This window comes from Panthera tigris, chromosome D3 (genome assembly GCF_018350195.1).
Source record: "Panthera tigris isolate Pti1 chromosome D3, P.tigris_Pti1_mat1.1, whole genome shotgun sequence".
Classification (NCBI taxonomy): domain Eukaryota; kingdom Metazoa; phylum Chordata; class Mammalia; order Carnivora; family Felidae; genus Panthera; species Panthera tigris.
In genome coordinates, this window is record NC_056671.1 from 22,041,261 (window position 1) to 22,056,703 (window position 15,443).

The 15,443-nt window shown below is 44.4% G+C and overlaps 1 long non-coding RNA gene across 1 annotated transcript in view; it reads right to left on the reverse strand.

The window, feature by feature from the left end:
* LOC122232493 overlaps positions 1-15,443 on the reverse strand; it is a 35,338-nt gene that overhangs the window by 10,806 nt on the left and 9,089 nt on the right. Inside the window, exon 3 of the long non-coding RNA XR_006209818.1 lies at positions 69-153. This is a non-coding gene — a long non-coding RNA (uncharacterized LOC122232493). The remainder of the gene's footprint in view (positions 1-68; positions 154-15,443) is intronic.

Consider the following 15,443-nt stretch of genomic DNA (forward strand, 5'->3'; position numbering starts at 1 on the left):
TGATAGGTGGATGTTCCCACTGAGGGCTCTGCTGCCGGCATTCACCCATTTGTTCAACAGATATTCACTCCTTGTTGTCTGTACTGCTGTGTGCCAGGCCCAGCCTCAGACCCTGGGGGCATGGTGGTGAGCAGGACACCCTTGTGGAACTTACTGGGAAAGAGACAGTTAACAAATAAGCAGAGCTAACCATGAGTTCAGGTAACAAGACGTCCAGGGAGAAAAACTGGGCAAGGTAGGGATAGTAACAGTGGGAGGGTAGGTAGGTTGGTCCAGGATGGTGAGGGCCTGGGGGTGGAGCTCTGGGAGAGAAGACCTGGAGTTAAAGGGGACCCAACATAATGACTAGCTAGGACCTAAGAAGGGACATGGGCAGGGAGAGGGTTCTCATGGCCAAAGGGCTCTAAGAAGTTCAGCAACATGAAACACCCCCCAACCCTATGTTACCTACAGGGTTAGGTAAAAGGTTGTTGCACCCTTTGTGGTGAATGTATCAAGACAAGGGGGAGGGGCACCGGGGTGGCTCAGTCAGTTAAGCATGGACTCTTGGTTTTGGCTCAGGTCATGATCTCGCAATTTGTGGGTTCGAGCCCCACATCGGGCTCTGTGCTGACAGTGTGGAGCCTGCTTGGAATTCTCTCTCTCTCTGTCTCTCTCTCTCTCTCTGACCCTCCCCTGTTTGTGTTCTCTCTCACAAAATAAATAAATTAATTTAAAAAAAAAGAAGGGGGAAAGACAACAGCAAACAAGAGGCAAGAAGTGAGCAGAGTGAAGAATTAATGGGAGCAAGAATTTTAGTGAGAGGGTATGGCAGATTTAAATCAGCCTGGGCATCTTGAGAAACCTCGAGAAAGAGGGAAACCCCTAAACTAAAAGAAACAGCATTTAACCTCCAAACAAGTAGAAAAAAAATGATAAAGGAGAGAAAAATAAACATAGACCAGGAGGAATAAACAAAGCACAAAATTATTTAGACCCACATTAATATTAATTACGATGCTCTGGTTTAAAGGCAAAAGCTCTGAGCTGGATTTTTTAAAAAACCTCTAAGCCGTCTACATGAAATCTTGGGTAAGTTGCTGGGTTCTGTGGAGTGTGTGGGATGGAGGCTTGGGCCATTTGGTGTCAGTATCAGAGGAAAGGGCAACTTTGAAATGCTGAGGCCCTGTTCATGTGGCCTTGTGACCACAAGATCTGCCAGCTGGTGGCACCCTCCAGGTGTCAAGGCAGAGAATCTGGCCTGAGCTGAAGACATCATTGGCCTTGTTCCCCCAAACCCCCCACCCCCACTGCAAAACCCCTACATGTCCATGGACAGGGAGGGACCACAGTTAGGAAGCAGTATCTGTGCATGGCAGGAGGGGAACGACAAAGCAAGCAGGCTGCTTCTTCCAAAGCACTACTCACTTGGAGGCCTGAGCAGCAAGAGGAGGTACCCTTGCCTGCCTCCCAACCTCTGCATCTCCTCTGTACACCTGTGCCCTTCAGGCCAGAGGGAGGAAAGCTGTGCAGAACATGGGTGCGTAAAGGTGGAATTACTTTGCCATGGTTAAGGGTAAAGAGCCTGAGCTTTGGGGGCGCCTGGGTGGCTCAGTCGGTCGGGCATCTGACTCTTGATTTAGGCTCAGGTCGTGATCTCAACGGTTCTTGAGTTCGAGCCCCACGTGCTTGGGATTCTCTCCCTTTCTCTCTGTCCCTCCCCTACTTTTTCTCTTTCTCAAAAATAAATGAATAAACATTAAAAAAACAAAAAACAAAAAAACCTGAGCTTTGGCTGTACAGATCCACCATCTGCTTGCTGTCAACCCTGGGCAATCTTTGAGCCTCAATTTCCTCATCAGATAAACAGGCATGAAGAGTAGGGGAGACCATCATGAGCTAACATTTTCTGTGCTTAATTCTCAGCACAACCTGTAAAGTTGGTTCCATTACCATCCTCCTCCTGCAGGCCAGCAAACAGGCTCAGAGAGGTAGAGGCATCCCACCCACCCCTGTCCCAGGTCACATAGTGTCAGAGCCAGCATACAAACTCAGTTCTGACCTCTGACTCCAGAACTTTCATTCCCAAGCTCCAGCGACAGTGCCTTTACACACATGTAAATGTCCACTACCGTGCTCAGCACAGAGCAGGCCCTTACTCTGCCAGGGCCCCGGGACAAGGGCTTGCACAGTGCAGCACGAAAAAGCCACGGAGGAAGCCACGGTTAGTGCTGGAAAGAGTGCCCAGAGACCCTATTGGGTAAACACTCTTCATGCTTAGGTAACCCTCTCAGGTGACTTGCACCCCACTCCCAAGTCACTTGTTCCAGGCAGAGCTGCTGCACCAGAAGCCTGTCCAGCCACTGCCTGATGGCCTGGGCAAAGACTTGGCCTCACTTCCCCACAGCAGTGATCACCCATCTCTGCCGCTGGCATAGGTGAGGGAAGCCCTGTGGCACCAAGGAACCTCTGGTACATAGGGCTACTGAGAAATCTGTCTACTGATAGCCAAAAGTAGGACCTGGAGGCCTGTTGCATTTGGGCCATGGCTAGTCTCAGGACATACTTTCTGAGACACTTATAATTCTGGCAATTCTCCAAGCCTTGGCTTCCTTATCTGTAAAATGGGGGGTGTCAGGACTGACTTGGGAGGGTTGTAGTGAGGATTAATAATGTATACCAGGTGCTGGGCACAAAGCCAGGCTCCTGATGGGTGACAGTGAACTTTAAGCCCTTCCCTGACTCTCTCTGTTCCTTTGTCCCTCTAGAGCCTTGGGGGGATCCCCAAAACTAACTCTCCACAGCAACTTGCCTCGTATGTATTTCCCTGGCTCCTATCCCACATTTTTTACTTGATATGCCCCAAGCACAAGTCCCACTTGTGCTTTCATTTTTCATGTATCAGGCCTTTGTTTATGCCAACCTTCAACACATCCAGTTTCTGACAACAATAATCTCAATAATAACAGCACATGTTGTGTTTACTGAGTGTCAGGTGCCCTTCTAAACACCTCACACACATTGCTTCAGTCTGTCCTTACAGCTGCCCAAAGAGGTAGACACTATTTTTACAGTTAAGCAACTTGCCCCAAACACACAGCTTTAAGAGGTACACTGAGAACCTGAACGTAGGCCCAGACTGTTTCTTCACGACTACCCTGCACCGGAAGTGTCATGGCTTGACCCCAGCTGTCCCATCCAACTGGAGCTCCCCACTCTGCTCCTTACATTTTCAGTGTGCACCATTCATCGCCAGCCCCGGGCCTTCACCCATGGAACACCCTCCACCTGGGAGGCTCTCCCTCCGCGGCTCTGGGCATCTGAATCTCACCCTCCTGGGTCTTCACCACGGTGCCCTGGTTCACAGTGGTCTCTGGGGATAGCCAGCTGGGTGCAGAGCCCAGCGCCACCACTTTCTAACTGGGTGACTTCTGGCAGGTGTGTCTCCTCTTCCTCGTGTGGAAAACAAGGATAGCAAACAGTTCCTGTTCACGAGGCTGCTGCGAGGATTACATGGACTGATCCATTATGAGCACATTAGGAAACACAAAGCTCCCTTTTAGTTTACCTGCACTATCTCCTTCTCCAGGCTATGCTCTCAAAATAATGAACGCAGGCAAACTTTTTCTGTAAAGAGCCAGAGGGTAAACATTTTCATCTTTGTGGGCCATATGGTTTCTGTCACAGCTACTCAACTCTGCCATTGTGTAAGAGCAGCCAGGCACAGAGAGTACATAAATGGATGGTCATGGCTGGGCTCCAACAGAACTTCACTGATGGACACTGAAATTTGAATTTCATACAATCTTTACATGTTACAAAATATTCTGCTGCTTTTGATTTGTCTCCAAACATTAAAAAAGGTACAAACCATTCATAACTCACAAGCTGTACAAAAACAGGTGGCAGGCTGGACTTTCCCTGAGGCTAGAGTTTGCTGACCACTGCCCAAGCCTGTTTCTCCAGGTCCTCCCCTGGTTTCAAATCTTGGATTTCACCCAGACTGGGGTCCCAGCCCACCACGGGCTCCTTGTTTGTGTGAGTTAAGCTTATCTGACCCGCAGAGCTTGTGATTTCTTGGTCTTCGGATCAATCCATCGATCCATGCAGAGTGCAATGCCACATTGCCAAACCAAGGTCATTCCGAGAACTTCAGAGCCCACGCAAAGAAGGGCCTAATGTGCTCAGAACAAGAACTGTCTGCCGGGGTCACCTGTCCTGTTTCCTGGTCCTTTTGTTTTCCTTTAGGTCTGCTTTTTGGGGGTAGAAGTAGGAGGGGAAGGAAAAAGGGAAGAGAGTGGGCAGGGAGCTGGCAAAAGGAAGGAGTTGGAGGGAGTGGTGAATGAATCCCATTACCATCTGCCCCAGTTCTTCTGGGGGCTTATCTATCTGCTTTCTGGCTTTTCTGAAAGGTCTGGACTCTGAAGCACCAGGGATGAAGTCATGGCTGCCAGCTTGGGCAGCGAATTCAGAATTTCCCAGTTCTCTTGAGGGCCCCTTGCAAGAGGAAATTCCACAGTCGTGCCCTCCCTTACATTTGAGTGACAATAGTCAGCACTCACCCTAAAGTTACCCTGAAACTGACCCTAATGTTATCAGCAGCATCTCTAAAATCTATCCTGGGCCCTGGAGAAAGTGGGCTGGTGGGACTTCCTCTAATTTACATAATCATCCCTAGCCACTGAGTACCTGGCAGCAGGGCCTCCAGAATTCTAGTCCTTACACAGCCAGATCCCCGCCCTCCCTATGGCTACCTCTGACCCTCCTCTGTACCTCTCTAAGAGTGGAGGGTGCCTTCATACCCTGTGAAGCAGTTCTCACGGGGGTGGAGAGGAGGAGGGTAGAGCAATTAATGTTTGGATCTGCAGCTCTTGCTAAACTGCTGTGAAAGGAAATGCCAAATATTTATCTAAGAGAAGAATTCTTCCTAACAAAACAAGTTTCCTTGGAGGACAAGGCAGTGTGGAGGTAGGTGCTTCTGAATAAAGCTTTTTTGTATCACTATGGATTGGCACAACAGGCAAATAATTTATTTCTGCTTCAGGGAAAGTCTGTTGCCCTCCCCAAATCTGGTGCCCTATCTGGTGGCCTGTCCATACCAGGCAGAGGTCAAAGCCTGCAGCAACACTGAAAAGGAAACTGCGTGATTATTGACATCTCTCTCCCTCCTGCAAGGGCATTCGCTCCTGATTTTCTCCTCTTCTGAGTCAAAATCCATGCCTTGAGCCTGTTGACTGCTTTGGTGTCCATGTTAAGGAGCACAAACTCCATGAGTGGCAGGGCTTTTGGATCCTGATAAACTATTTGCTTATTCATGTAGTTTCCTCTGCCTGTAAAGTCCTTATCTCTTGCCTACCTGAGGAATTTTTATTCAAAAGCTCAGCTCAGATGGCCCCTCGTCTGCACAGCTTTCCCTCCCCCTCCAGAAGGGAGATAGCTTTCTTTCTTCTTTTTCTTTGTGTGTGTGTGTGTGAGAGAGAGAGAGAGCAGGGGAAGGGCAGAGAGAGAGGGAGACAGAGGATCGGAAGCAGGCTCTGTGCCAACAACCGAAAGCCCAGTGCAGGGTTTGAACTCATGAACTGTGAGATCATGACCTGAGCTGAAGTTGGACGCTTAACCAACTGAGCCACCCAGGCACCCCAGTTTTCATTTATTACGTCACTACCATGTGCCACACACCACACTAGAGGCCTTATGTGTATTGACAACCCTGTGGGGTAGGTACTAATTTATTCTCACTGAGACCCAGAGAGAAAAGGTAACCACCAATGTCACACAGCTGTGAAGTTGGCGGAGCCGACTGGGGTCCTGAACTGCCTGACTGTGGAGCCCAGGGCTCCATCACTGTGCTTCCCTCTGTGCCATCTCTCTGTTCTGCACATATTTCTACTTCTGCGTCACGTTTTTATGAATTGATCTCCCCATATGAGACCAGGTTTCTTTGCAAATGGTATTCATGCAAAGATAATTCATTTCTGTATTCTCAATACCTAGAATAGTACTTGGCACTGAGCAACCACTAATTCATGGAACAGATATTCTGTGTACTAAGAAAGACTCGATTCCCATTCTCAAGGAGCTTACGAATACAGAGTAGGACATGGGACATACACATAAATGGATGTCTGTACCATAAGAGAGAATGTAATGTGAGAGGTGAAGGGAAATAAATGCTCTGATGATTTGGAGAAGGATGAAGTGCCAGCCAGGTCTGAAAAGATAGTGTTAGAGTAGGACCTTGAGGTACCCTTAGGACTTGAAGATGTAGAATGGGTGTGGGAGGAGCAAGGAGCTCAGAGAAAGCAGGACATGGGGAAATTTGCCCTTGAAGCCCAGATAGGAGCTGACAATCAAAGCGACAAACCCCTTCATGTCACTGAGGGAAAAAAGGGTCATTTCAGACTGTGTAGGAGCTGCTGAGAAAAGTCTGCCAGCCATCAGATTGAGAAGAAGAACTGGTGAGGGCAGACTGTCCTCCAGTGTGGGGGCCAGTGTGGGTGACTGAACAAAGACAATTTCCTAGGAATTCTGCAAATCTTCTCTCATTATAACAAGCACCACTGCTGTTTACTGAGGTCATGGTTCTGATTCTCGTGATCATGACACATGCACTCGTCTCCATTTCACAAGAAGACCAGCACAGAAATTTAAAAAATAAATAAATAAAATAAATAAGTAAATAAATAAAAGCCTGAGATTTAGAACCAGAAGATCTTCCAAGGCTCACTCTTATTTTCCTATGCCACTAGAAGAACTTTTCTGGAAAATTATTAGAATTTATCAAGAGTCTAAAAACGTTTCTATCTTTTAAACCAATAATTCTACTCATTGTGAGATATCTAGCAAGGTAACCCTCAACAGCTTAATGCACAAAGATGTATATAAATTGTGGAAGCAGCCTAAGTGGCTGGTTAGTATACAGCCACTTGAAAATGATGATTACAAAAAATGTTTAAGACCTTGGGGGGAAATGTTTGTATTAAGTAGTGATGAGAAAACAACAGGTTACGGAAAAACAAACTTGCCTAGCTGGTAAGATCTGAACAATGTTAAAAAGATACATGGGAAAAAGGCTGGAAGGAAATGCAATTGCCACTGGTTTTTCTGGGTGTCATATCCTGTATAAACTTAAAGGTTTTTGATCTTTTTCAATGGCTGCCCTCAGTGACGCCATGTCAAACCCCTTTTTTTCACTGGGTAGCTTAATGATGGATGCCACGGATTCTCAGCTACTTTTAGGAATTAGAATAGTCTCCCTCTGGTCTTCAAGATTAATTTTAAATGTGTACACAAATAAAAATATTCATTTTTGAAATGTCCATCTCAAGTTCCCCTTCAAAGCTTCTGCCCTGCCCCTCCCAGGGACGCTAGACCTGGCCATGGCTCTGGTGGTTTGAGGGGAGGGGAGGGGACACAGCCTGTTCTCCACTTTCCTGCTGGCTCTTCTTTGTGAGAGGGCTGGGGACAGGGCTAGGGAGGTCTAGGTCTTCCTACCTGAGAGCCTTGGGTAAGAGGTGGTCTCTCTGTTGGTTGACTGCTACTCTTAAAGGCTAACTGGCTGCTGGTTGCCACCTACCTCTGTGAGGCAACATTCAAACACTGCCTCTCTTGTGCAGAACCTTTCTGAGTCTCAGCTTCCTTACCTGTAAAATGGAAAGAAACAAACTACCTTATGTGGGTGATGTGGAAACAGAATAAGATAATGTATGTGGGAGCATTGCCAACTGTAAAGCATTGTGTAAATGGTATTAGCTATTATTATTCTTTGGGGGAGCCTATTATTTGGAATGTCTACTATCATTTGAAATGGATACCTCCACTAAGAAATCAAATAGGTATTTCACTCAATAGGTAGAAACAGAACTGGTGAATTCTCCCCATTCTGCCCCAATCTGCTCTTCTCTCAGTCTTCCTCATCTCAATAAAGAGCAACTCCATTCTTCCAGTGACGCAGGCCAAAACATTTGCAGGCAGCCATGGCCCTTTCCTCCTCTCACACCCCACCTCCAACCCATCAGCAGACTCTGCTGACTGTATTTTTAAACCACATTTACAAGTCAAGAGCTTCTTCCCACTTTCACTACTACTCGGTCCAAGCCACCTCACTCACCTCTCTCTGGCAACTGTCTTCTAGTTGGTTTTCCTTCTCCACCCTTGCCTCCTTCTGATTGGTCTCTATACTGCAGCCAGAGTGAGCCTTGTAGAACCTAAGTCAGTCCACATTGCTTTTGGTTCCAAACCCCTTCAGTGGCGTTCCATCTCACTCAAAGCAAAACCTAAAGCCCTTGCCAAGGTGTACAAGCCCCCATATGATCTGGCTGCTGGTTTCTTCTCTGACCTTGCTCTCTCCTTCACTCACCTAGCTCCAGCCACTTTGTCTACTCACTGCTCCTCCCACAAGCGAAGCATACTCCTGCTTCAGGGCCGTTGCACTCTCTAGTTCCTCTGCCATGAATATTCTTTCTCCAGATGATCACAGACATTGCTCCTCACTTCAACAAAATTGTTTTCTCTGACCACCAAATTTAAAACAACACACTCTTGCCCTATTCCTCTTTCTTGCTTTTTCTTCTTTCTTAGCATTTAGCATCCCTGACATGTTACATATTTATCTGCTTTGGCCTCTGCTACATCCCCTGAATTGTCCAGTGGCAATTTTCATGCCATTGGGTTCTTCTGGATTGGGTTCCTTTCCTTGTATACTGGGGAAAGTCACATGTTTTCTTCTAGGTCCTGAAAGGTAACAAAAGCCTACTTCCATGTTCAACTTTAAGTGTAATTACCTTGGTACTTGGGGTTTGGGGTTGAAAGGAAGAGGAGGGGATTTGCCCCTAGTGTCTGGCCATCTTTAACCCTCTTCCTGATGTCTGTAGCTGGCTGGAGTCTGGCAAGATGTATTCTGCCACAGCCCACTTTCTGGGAAGTTGCGTTGTGGAAAAGACAAATACATGTAAATAACAAAGAAATGTGATAAGGAGTGGGTAGGTGTGGGGCATTTTATTGTTTTTACAGAGGGTGGAGGGAGGAGGCCCCAGTAGAGCATACACCCAGAGCTCCACAGAGATTTTATATTATTGGTCTTAAGAGTTGGAGATGGGGTCATGTATCCAACATAAGACCATGAACTCTAGGGACACTCCCATCTACATTCACCACCCCACTTGCCTCAACTTTCACAGGAAGCCAAAATAAAACTCTGTAGCCACTTAGCCTGCATGGTGACTATGTCTGACCTCAGGGTGCTTTGTCTTAAGGAGACAAGGAGCACATGTCTATTGTCAATGTAGAGGCTGATCCCCACCTAATGACCAGCTCATTTATGGGCCCATGTGGTTGTGATACTTGTGGAGTTCTAGCGCTACAGGCTCCAGATCTGTTTCGACCTTTGCTGGCATTGGGCTACCATCCCTGCCTCTTATACAGAAAGCTGCACTTCCCTGAACTGTTTTCAACAAGCTGCTCTCTTCCTCCTCAGACCTGCCTGGACTGGCTAGGGCACTCCACAACAATGTTCTATTTTTCCTTGGCAGAACTTGGCTCTGGCTCCAATTCTTTGCCACCTGAGGCACCTGTATGCAACTACCCGGGAGAGACCAGCAGGGGGAGCCAGGAAAATTCAGATTCTTCAGCTAGACAAGGGGTCAAGGATAAAAGCTACTTCTCAAGAGGCTCAGGTAGTTTTCTCCTCACTGAAGATAACAGAACCAGGGATGCCTGGGTGGCTTAGTTGGTTGAGCATCTGACTCTTGATTTTGGCTCAGGTCATGATCTCATGGTTCCTGAGATTGAGCCCCATGTCAGGCTCTGTGCTGATAGCATGTAGCCTACTTGGGATATTCTCTCCCTCTCTCTCTGCCTCTTTCTTTCTCTCTCAAAATAAACAAATAAACAAACATTAAAAAAAAGATACATAGAACCAAGTGCACTGTTAAAACAGCTGATTGTGAGGTTTAGGTGAGTGGAAAGCCATATGGAATTCATCCATTCAGTCATCAACAACATTTATTAAGCACCTATTACATGCCAGGCTAGGCACTGTATATAGGGTAATTAATGACAAAGACTGTTAAAGTCTCTAACCTCATACTTTAGAGTTAGTGAACTAGGAGAATAAGTAAGTGGAGGTCTAGGCACTTGGATCAAACCTGACAGGGTCATAGGACTCTGGGGAGGGAGAGACAAAAGAACAGAGTGTGAAGCCAGAAAACTCCTGTGATTCTACCAGTGCAAAAAACAAAAACAAAAAACAAAAAACAAAAACCTGCCAGAGAATGTCAGGCTCAATAAAAATGCTAAAAGTAATCTAAATGAGAGCACACATCCCAGTATCTAAGGCAAATAACTTCAACAACAACTAGAAACTGAAAACTTGATCAGTATACTGGCTTTGGTTCAAAATAATCCGGTGGGGAAAAGGAGTAAATGGTAGTAGAGATAAGACAAGATTGGCCACATGTTGATGATTCTACAAGCTGGGTGGCAGGTACCTGCTAATTCATTATATTATTCCCTTTATTTTTGCATATGTTTGAAAATTCCAACTTGATCAATAACCACTACAATCAAGTTTCACAGAAGACACCCTATTTGTTATGGGGGAAAACTGAGCATCTCTGCTCATCCAAAATTCCTAAAGAGTTCAGAACACATTGAGGCTATCGATTATTTTCTCTCCTGTCTCCCTTCTCTCATAGATCTGTTGCCAGAACCCATGATTTTGATCCTTCAAAGAGTGGTACAATGAATGCAAGTTATCCACTGAGGCCCCTTACCTGTGTTATTTACCAAAGAAGAAGAAGAAGAAGAAGAAGAAGAAGAAGAAGAAGAAGAAGAAGAAGAAACTTGAAACCTCCCTTGGGGAAAATATTGAGAAGTAAATTCTATCTTCTGTTGACCAATAGGGAAGGAGTGCGGGGTAATGATGATGAGAAAGGGATCAGTGGGAGTGGTGGATGAATTCTTTTCCTCATAGCATTGTAAGGTCACTGGGTAACCTTGAACAAATCCCATAATCTCTGGAAGCTCCTCCTTTCTAAAGACAGGGACATATTGCATATGGAAACAGCATTTGTAAATGCTTGTTTTGGCAGCATGAGAAAAGTTCAAAAGATAGGTTCTTTCCCATGTGTCTCATCAGTATGATATTTCAGGAATGGTAATTTACAAATATGCATACAGCAGATTGTAAGGTTGGTGCCACTCTTGACCTCTGGAGAGCTCTGCTTCAAGAAATATGTTTCCTTAGCAGGACTTCTACCCCAGAAATTCAACTCACAACTGGCAGGAAGTATTGAGTCTGAGCTGAGGCAGATGGGAGTGGTCTGAGTTTCTGTGAAGATGACCTAAAAACCGCAGCTAGCATTCTCTGACATCCAGGGGGTGGGGCTTGACAGCTAATGAGTCTGGTTCCAGAAGAAACAGTGCAAACAAGGCTATCTAGAAAAGTTAAAAGAAACCCAGGAAATAGAGTGAAATAAAAGCTTAACAAAAGTGGCACAGCACAGCAAGGCAATAAAACAAACACTTCATAATTATTTTAAATGACAAAGGTACTGATAATACATATGATCCAAGAAGAAGTACATGTTCCAAAAAAAAGGAAAATACAAAATACTGACCACAATACACAAATGTACTCAGAAGCACACTTGAAATAATAAAAGTAGAGGAATTCACAAAGCTACAGTAATCAAAACAACATGGTACCAGCATAAGGATAAACACATATATCAATAGAATAGAGAACTAAGAGTCCAAAAATAAATTCATACATCCATGAACAACTGATTTTCCACAAGGTCCCAAGACCATTCAATGAGGAAAGGATAGTCTTTCAACAAATGGTGCTGGGACCACTGGATATACACATGCAAAATATGACACCAAAAGTACAAGCAACCAAAGACAAAACAAACTAAACTTCATCAAAACTGAAAACTTTTATTCATCAAAGAACTATCAAGAAAGTGAAAGCAGGGGTCCCTGGCTGGCTCCGTTGTTGGAGCTTACGTCTCTTGATCTCGGGGTCGTGAGTTCAAGCCCCGAGTTGGGTGTAGAGATTACTTAAAAATAAACAAACAGATAAATAAATAAACACATAAATAAATATTTAAAAAAAAAAGTGAAAGCACAACCCATAGATTGGAAGAAAATATCTCATATATTTGATAAAAATCTACTACCAGATTACATAAAGAACTCTAACAACTCAACAACAAAAAACACAAACAACCCAATTTAAAAATGGGCAGGGGTTGGAAATGCAAGCTGGTGCAGCCACTCTGGAAAACAGTAGTTTCCTCAAAAAGCTAAAAATAGAACTAACCTGTGAACCAGCAATTGCACTACTAGGCACTTATCCACGGGATACAGGTATGCTGTTTCGAAGGGATACGTGCACCCCCATGTTTATAGCAGCACTAGCAACAATAGCCAACGTATGGAAAGAGCCCACATGTCCATCGATGGATGAATAGATAAAGAAGATGTGGTATATATACATACACACATATATATATACACAATGAAGTATTACTTGGCAATCAAAAAGAATGAAATCTTGCCAGTTGCAACTAGGTGGATGGAACTGGAGGGCATTATACTAAGTGAAATTAGTCAGTCAAAGAAAGACAAATATCATATGACTACACTCATATGAGGAGTTTAAGAGACAAAACAGATGAACATAAGGAAAGGGAAACAAAAATAATATAAAAACAGGGAGGGGGACAAAACATAAGAGACTCATAAATATGGAGAACAAACAGAGGGTTACAGGAGGGAGTATGGGAGGGGGGATGGGTTAAATGGGTAAGGGGCATTAAGGAATCTACTCCTGAAATCACTGGTGCACTATATGCTAACTAATTTGAATGTAACTATTTTTAAAAAATGGGCAGGGGCACCTGGGTAGCTCAGTTAGTTAAGTGTCTGACTTTGGTTCACATCATGATCTCATGGTTTGTGGTTTCGAGCCCTGCACTGACAGTGCAGAGCCTGCTTGGGATTCTCTCTCTCTCTTCCCACTCTCTCTGCCCCTCCCCCATTCTCTAAATAAATAAATAAATAAGTAAATAAATAAACAAACTTTTTAAAAAATGGGCAAAGGACTGTAATAAACATTTCTCCAAAGAATGGCCAACAAACATGTGGAAACATGCTCAACATCTTGTTATTACTCATTAGGAAAATGCAAATCAAAACCACAATGAGATACCTACCACTTTACCCCTCTAGGATGACAATAATGAAATAAGGGGGGTGGGTGGGAATAACAAATGTTAGCAAGGATGTGGAGAAATTCTCACACTCACACATTGCTGGTGAGAATGTAATGGTGTAGCCTCTATGGACTGGCAGTTCCACAAAAAGTTAAACATAGAATCATCCAGCAATTCCACTCCTAGTTATATACCCCAAAAAACTTAAAACAAGAGGGGCACCTGGGTGGCTCAGTCTGTTAAGCGTCCAGCTCTTGACTTTTGCTCAGGTCATGATCTCACAGTTTGTGAGTTCAAGCCTCACATCAGGCTCTGTGCTGACAGTGTGGAGCCTGCTCGGGATTCTCTCTCTCCCTCTCTCTCTGCCACTCCTGACTCGTGTACTCTCTTTCTCTCAAAATAAATAAATTGTCCGACTTTGGCTCAGGTCATGATCTCACAGTTTGTGGTTTTGAGCCCCACATTGGGCTCTGTGGTGACAGCTTAGAGCCTGGCGACTGCTTCTAACTCTGTGTCCCTCTCTTGCTCTGCATCTCCTCTGCTCATGCCCTGTCTCTCTCTCAAGAATAAACAAACATTAAAAGAAAAAAATTAAAACAAACAAACAAACAAACAAACAAACAAACAAACTTGGGGAAAAAAAACCCTTAAAACAAGTATCAAACAAGAACCCGTACATGAATATTCACATCAGCATTGTTCGTAATAGCTGAATGTGGAAAAAACCACCACCAACTGATGAATGGATAAAAAAGTGTGGTATACCCATACAAAGGGATATTATTCGGTCATAAAAAGGAATGAAGCACTGATACATGTTACAACACAGATGAATCTCAGAAACGTTAAGCCTACTAAAAGAAGCCAGACATGACAGGTCAAATATAGTATGATTCCATTGACACGAAATGCCCAGAATAGGCAAATCCCTAGAGACCTAAAGTAGATGAAGGATTGGGAAGAGGGAAGGATAGGGAGTGATTGCTAACAGATAATAACTTTCTTTTCAGAGTAATGAAAATGTTCTAGAATTAAGATGGTGATGATGGTTGCACAACCTTGTTAATATACTTAAAACTGCTGAATTGTAGCTATAAATGGAATTTTATAGTATGTGAATATAGCTCAGTTAAAAAAAGAAGAGCATTCATAAGTTTTTTTGTTGTTCAATTTCCTTAAGCTCACTCTATTTTGTTTTTAAATGTGTTTTACATGTGTCTGTGTCTTAATGGTGCAGGGACATACTGAAATCTGAAGGCTCATGTGCCTCTTTTTTTGCAACTCATGAGTCATCATCATTTCCCAACTCATCCCTGATCCCTAGCTGCATATCAAACCTCTAGCCATTACCAGAAGCCATTACCAAGGTCTTTCATTCTTCCACACCTGTGCTCATGCTGCTCCTTCTGCCTGGACACTCATGCCCTATGTCTACCTCATCGAATTCTATTTTGTCTTTCAATACCCAACACAAATGTCACTGGCACCTTGAAGCTCCTCCAACTTTGCCCTGACCCAATTCAGAGAAATGTTACTTTCTCTGTACCTCTCTCTGTATGTTCCTCTACAGCGGTATTTCTTATACTATATTGTAATGGTTTGGTGCCATGTTGGTCCCTCTTCCTCCCTCTTCCCTCTTCACCCCAGACAAGGACCCTGAGGAGGCACAGCTTTCCATTTCATCTCACTAGCACCAGTGTAGTGCTTAGAACAGAGCAGGAAGAGAAGAAACCAACACTGAATGAGCACCTAATAAGTGCGCAATGATCTTCACAACCATCCTGTAAAGTATACATTACCATCCCCATTTTACAAATGAGTAAACATGTTCGGAAAGGTTGAATAACCTTCCCAAGGTCATTCAGTTTTTTAAGTGATGGAGTAGAGGAGTTGAGATCAGAAGTGGACTTCTGCTCAAAGCGAGGGTTCTCCCTGTCAGTACAATGAAGTGGTTTTTAGCACAGGCTATGGGATCGGACTGCCTGGGTGCATATCCTGGTTCTTCTTCCACTTACTATTCTTGTGCTTTAGGCAAGTTATTTAACTTCTCTATGGTTGTTTCTTCATTTATAAAATGAGGATAATAATTGTGTCTGCAGATAGGTTTTTAAAAAAATTTTTTAATGTTTATTTATTTTTGAGAGAGAGAAAGCGCGCGCAAGTTGGGGAGCCACAGAGAGAGACAGAGGCAGCAGAATCTGAAGCAGCTCCAGGCTCTGAGGTGTCAGCGCAGAGCCTGATGCG